The sequence below is a fragment of the Gavialis gangeticus genome, unplaced genomic scaffold (genome assembly GCF_001723915.1).
Source record: "Gavialis gangeticus isolate Ggan-Ray unplaced genomic scaffold, GavGan_comp1, whole genome shotgun sequence".
NCBI classification, from domain to species: Eukaryota; Metazoa; Chordata; order Crocodylia; family Gavialidae; genus Gavialis; species Gavialis gangeticus.
In genome coordinates, this window is record NW_017729000.1 from 22,435,667 (window position 1) to 22,441,771 (window position 6,105).

Consider the following 6,105-nt stretch of genomic DNA (forward strand, 5'->3'; position numbering starts at 1 on the left):
CGCAGACCTCTGGGCTCCTCCCGGCGCGGCCCCAGGGGCCGGGAGAGGGACCCCGCCGCTTCCCGGGGTCCGAGCACGCTGCGGAGCCCCCGCCCCAGCCCTGCCGGCCCCTCAGCAGACCGGGAGCGGGGCTGCCGCCCACGGGGATCGTCCCGGTGCCTGATCCCACCTCAGCCAGAGCTGGGCCCCCTGCCCTGCCGCTGAGTGGCCCAGCAGCACCCCCGGCCGCTCCAGGATCCGGCCCTTAGCGGTCCCTTGAGGGACCCGGGGAATGCGGCCGGTGCAGACTGCTCCCTCGCTTAGGATTAAGCACACAGTAACACTTGAGACCGAGAGTACAGCAGGGTCAGGGGAAGGAGGGGTTTCATCCAGTCCCAGGCTCCATCTCCTTCCTCAGTACAGTAACATCCTTCTCACATACCAGGTTGGGCCAGGGAGTGCTCCTACCCCTCACACAGCCCTCTCTACCCTTACAATGGCGCACAGTTTTCTCAGGAGCTTTCTGGAGAAGGCAAGCAGCTCCTGAAGCTCACTTGGCCTCTGCAGAGGCAGCTCAAGACAGTAAATTTGGGACTGATTTATAGTGCTGCACTGTACTTAGGGCTGAGAGGGATCAATGCACTGTGGACGCTGCCTGAAAAGCTCCTCACACACTCCCCTCCTTCCCCCCGTGCTCCTCTGTTCCTGTGGGAATTGCATCACAAACAGATGCACAGCATGATAAGACAGGGACTTGGAACAGCAGCCGGAGCCTTGGAGCTGGTTCAGAAAGCGATTTAGGCAGAGAACACAACCGCAGCTGGCTGGAACTGTGTCCTGTACTGCAGAGGGAACCTGGCAGCTGATCAGGCATCCATGAAGTGAGGTACTGAGTGGGACTTCCATTAGCAGGGATTGGGACTGAGGCACCAGGGAAGGGGAAAGTCACTCCCAGAGCACTCTGGATGCAGATCCAGTGCACATGCCTCCACCTGCCACAGAGGTGTCCCCCACTTCGCTTCTGGTGCTGCTCACTCTAAGCTAAATCCATTCCTATGAACTCTGTGCTTAGTGGAGGGGCCCCTTGGCTGGGTGCAAGCTACAGTAAAGTTAAGGGGGATTTTCAAACCATGGTTAGGTTATTTAGACACCCAGTTCCTATCCATTTCAGGGATTAGCTGGCTTTGAAAAATCTGATTCCATACAGTTATATCCATTTCTCTGCCTAGCTAGCATCACTTCATGTCTACATTACACTGCCACAGGGAAGTGTGGGAGGACAGGGCTTCCTTTAATACTGTGTGGAGTATCACTGAGACACAGTGCCCTTTGGAGTAGATACTGAGCTCACCACTCCTCCCCCAAACTCTTTAGCACAGGTGGACAACCTGCGGCACTCCTGCCCTAAGTGGCACAAGCCAAGAGCAAGGGCAGGAAGCAGAGAACAGAGCAGCAGGTTAGGCAGAGCACAAAGATGAGGATATGGAAGGCAGCACAGCAGACTGGGAAGAGGAAAGGGATCAAAGCACCACTCAGGGAGGGTGCTGGGCTAATTTCTGGCATGCCTGCCAAAAAGGTTGGCCACTGGTTTAGAACAAGTGAGCTGACGTAGGTGTTTAAGTGCCTACTTTAGGCTTCACATACAAGGCAGTAGCACAATTGCCTTCAATGCTTAGCCCTGCTTGGTTTCAGACTAGTAAATTATATACTGAGGGCTGTATATAACATACCTGAAATCACACAGTCCATAAAGTAACCAGCTAATCCATGCCAGCAGGCTGCATTGTAAAATATTGAATTAATAGCAAATTCCTTGTCTTTTGCAGTTTCTTTCAATCTGGGGCAATCACTATCACCAAATAGACTTGCAGTTGCCAACTGACAAATGGACCTGAATTTTATTCCTTGCATCCAGAGAATCTTTGGAGCTGCATGGATAGTTTTTTTTTTTTTTCAGAAAAAGAACTATAATTCTGTTTTCTTCTCCTGTTTTCCTGCAGGGAGACACTGTTATGGCAGGGATTAAGCTACCAAGCTCAATGTTCTTGAATAGCCCAGTAGGAATACATGCCTTTTCCCCACGCCAAATACATACTTACCAGGAATAAGCAGACCCATATCCATGAGTGCCTTATTCATATAATCCTGGTTAGGCTAATTGATTATAAAGAATCAACATCTTTAAGAGAATGTTGTAGGTAGTTCTGACGGGCAGACAAGGAACAGGCTTGCACACCATAGTCTGTTTCTGCATCACCTGACACCTTGGACAGTCATTGACACCAACGGTACAAACCAAGTGTAAAATGTCTTCCTCCTGTTCTGATCTCAGGACAGAAGGAGGCTAATTCCAGCTAACACGGAGTACATTTGCAAAATCAACTCAAGTCAGTGTGGTTTTAGCAAAGTGTGCCAGACCATCATGTAACAAATGAACATATCCAACCAGGCAGCCACTTTCAGCCTCCCAAATGAATTAAAAAAAAACCTGCTTACAGTGCAGCAGTGTGACCAGACAAGACTCTGCTGAGGGACAAGATCATCTCATCCAGAATCAAGAGCTAAACAGCATTTCACTTCCTTTTCATATGGGGGGAAAAAAATGATGGATGAGAAAAGCAACTGGAATATACTTAATTGGCCTCACCAACTGTTTTTCCTGTCCAAAATGCTACGTAATTCAAATTCAAGTTTAGTTCCAGCCTGCACCTCACAGCTTTACTACAGCTTGTCCAACACTCTGGGCCTTGTGGTCCCATAGAGATCCCTTCTCACACTCATCAAGAAAGAAAACATCTTGCAGGATCACCTAAGAAACAACCAGCAGCATATGTAAAATCCTTCCTTTTACAACTTAGCAGTAGCGATTGAAAAACAGACTAGATTATAGCTACTGACTCTAGTTACAGCTCCTTTAAGTACCACCTCTTCTGTTTATCTGATGGGTTCACATTAAAGTATCTCTAATTTTTCCAGCATAGTTTTACTCAGCTTTAAGATGAAAACCACCTCTTCAGCTGGCCAGTTTTTCCTAGTCTATTACTGACTGTTCTCAGAAATGCATATTGGCTTGATGGACCAATGGCTTGATCTGGTAAAAGTAAATCCTAGGCTAGTTTTTTTTTTTTTTTTTTTTTTTTTTTTTTTTTTTTTTTTTTTTTTTTTTTTTTTTTTTTTTACTTGATTTAATCACCTTACGCACCTTTGTCAAGCCAAGTTACTGGAACTGAAAACATTAATCTTATGCAAAATCATCCTGTGATTCATGAAATCTTGTTGGCAGATCTTTACATAGGAGGGTACTGAGACCAGAAGTAAACTATTTCCAGGGCTTTGAATAAAAGCAAAAGCTGTTAGAAGCCCAGTTAAAAAAAAACAACTCAGAGAAACAAGTCAGTGGCACTTTTTAATCAGTTCCATGTACTGAACAATCAATGTATTGCCACAGGAAGATATAAAATATTTTAAGCCATCCCTGCTTAAAATAGCATGTGTGGTGTCATCAAAAGAAACATGGGGCAGTGGATAGAGCACAATGCTAGGGGTCAGGAGATCTGGCAGTTTCCCAGCTTTGCTACACAAACCCCAAGCCTGCAATTGGATCAGTCTGAGCAGGCCCTGGCACCCACACTGGCTTCAGTGGGGCTCCACGAGCACAGAATGTGTCCAAATGTTTCCTACAAACCTTTGCACTTAACTTGATATGTAAGAGAAATCTTACTGAGCTTAATGGAGTTTCTTATGAGTACACCATAAACACATTTACTAATGTACGTTGAACCAAGGAGTTGCTGTGTGAGCAGAGTGATTTAATCTCCTTGGGCCTCAGTTTCACCATCTCTAAAAGGGGGATAATCTTTACCAGTTACACAGGGAATGTTGTGAAGTTGAATTGGTATCAACACAGAAGAAAGATCTTTGAATCAAAAAGTCCTATAGATGTGCGTAATGTTCTAAAAGGGGAGGAAGGAGCAACCTTTTTAGCAAATGGACCACAAATTAGCCCGGTACCCTCCTTCAGTGCCAGTTCAATCCCCTCCTTCTGCCTGATCTGCATCTCTTTCTGCCCTGTTCCCCCTGCCTCATCTCCTGCTCTGTTTTCTGCTTCCTGTCCTATCTGCTGCTGGGCTCCCTGTCCCCTCCCTGATCTGTACATGCTACACAAGATGCCCATGCCACTTGTACCACAGGTTGGCCACTCCTGCTTTAACACATGGTGAAGGGCAGACATTAGCAAACTCAATTGCACAAAGAAAAACAATGTCTGTGAAGTGCTGTAAGTGCTTTGTATTAATTACTAGCAAACTCAGTTGAGTTTAAAAGCACATTTGAGTGCCTTCTGTCCTAGATCCAGCTAATCAGTATAACAAATAGCACAATTTAGATGATTTAATAATGTAATAGTCAGAAACACTTTCTAAACATTCTACCTAGTGGAAGCAGGAGACTGCAATATGGGCTTTCCCCTTGAGTATAAGTCCTGGATTACTTTAGTACAGCAGATATTTCCTAAACTGGGGCGGGGGGGAACTTACGGCCCATCTACCAGAAGTGGCAGAAGCAGCCTCTGTGTGGGGCTCACACTGAAGACTGGGGAGGGAGGAGGCTGCACAGCTGTAGATAGGGGAAATCAGAGCAGCAGATCAGGCAGGAAACACAGGACAGGAAGCAGAGCATCAGAGAATGGGGACTGGAGTGGCACTCAGAGCAAGTGCAGGGCTAATTTGTGGCACTGCTGCCAAAAAGGTGCCACATGGTCCTAAACAGACTGCACTGTCCTTTGTATGTTTCAGTATTAGCTCAGAAGACAGAACCAGCTCCTAGAAATTGCCCCCAGATCCTATTTTCCTAGCTAGGTTTTTTATACCATTTGCTATCAGTGGAAGATAAAAGCCACTTCGAGTGCCCTTTGCCATCTGTGGAAGCTGCAGCCACCAAACGTGCATACACGTCTGTCATTGGGGGAAGAGGGGCCAAAAACAAGCCATCCAAAAGCTTTCAGAAAACTGTTCAATTCTTACAAAAAATAAAAGCTAATTGTATTGCCTTACTCATGCGAGTTCTCCAGTTGATGTCAAGGATATTGCTTCTGAGAGTAAGGAAAGCAGAATTGAATGCTTACTGCTAGGGGGTTCGGTGGTTACTTTGTACATTTTTCAGTGTCAGCTGCTGCTTCAGACACAGACACACACAGAAGCAAATAAACACACACTTAACTTTGTCTAATGGGACTACCCACACGCATATTCTGGCAACTAGAGTGGCCAGACTCAGTGATGGATCGGAGAGGAAGCCAACAGGCATTCTGACACCAGGGCATGCTGCTGGCATCCTTCTGTGTGAAGCTTCAGTTTCTATTCCTAATTTAGTTTTGGTTCTTGTGTGGAGAGGTAAGGTTTTGTTCTTATTTTGGGACGTTTGGGTATTAACATTGTATGAAGGTCCTCAAAGAACCAAACACCTCTATGTAAATTGGTATTGCCAGAGCCGTACATGAAGAGTCCAAGCTGCATGCAGAGGTTCTTCTGACTTCAGTAGTTGAGCTGCCTATGAAGCAGTATCAGACACAGAGACACCCCCTCAGCTCCTGCCCAGCTCAACAAGACTTTTAAAGTCACTCCTAAAACATTTGCTTACTTGTAATGTTAAGAACCCAAAAGTACAATTACTGTTGAAAAGTGACGGTTCTGCCATCAGTACGTTGGTGTATGATCTCTGGAGTAAATTCTTTCTGTAGGGGCTTGTGTACAGCTCTCAGTAAAGCCACTGAGCGCTGTGGGTGTTTATCTGAGATGCTGCACAGGTCCCAGGTTAACCAAAAATGAAGGCACCCCAAATCAGTTCTCCTCATGAAAGCCTGGGGCTAAATGCTTCGACTAAGGTCATGCCCTGAAGCAGTTAGGAACTGGGTCCAAGTTTTAGGATTTATTCCTGGTTGCAACTATTATGTACAGCTGCCTATTTTTAATGTGTTACATATGTACCAGTCACAGTACCTATTTTATTTATGCCTTTAATATCCCCATAGAACATGTATGCAAAGGTTATTTCGTCCAGCAGTATTTGGGAGTAGCCTAGTGGGAAAGGTGCTGGCCCAAAACCTGGGAGATTCAGATTCAGTCCCCT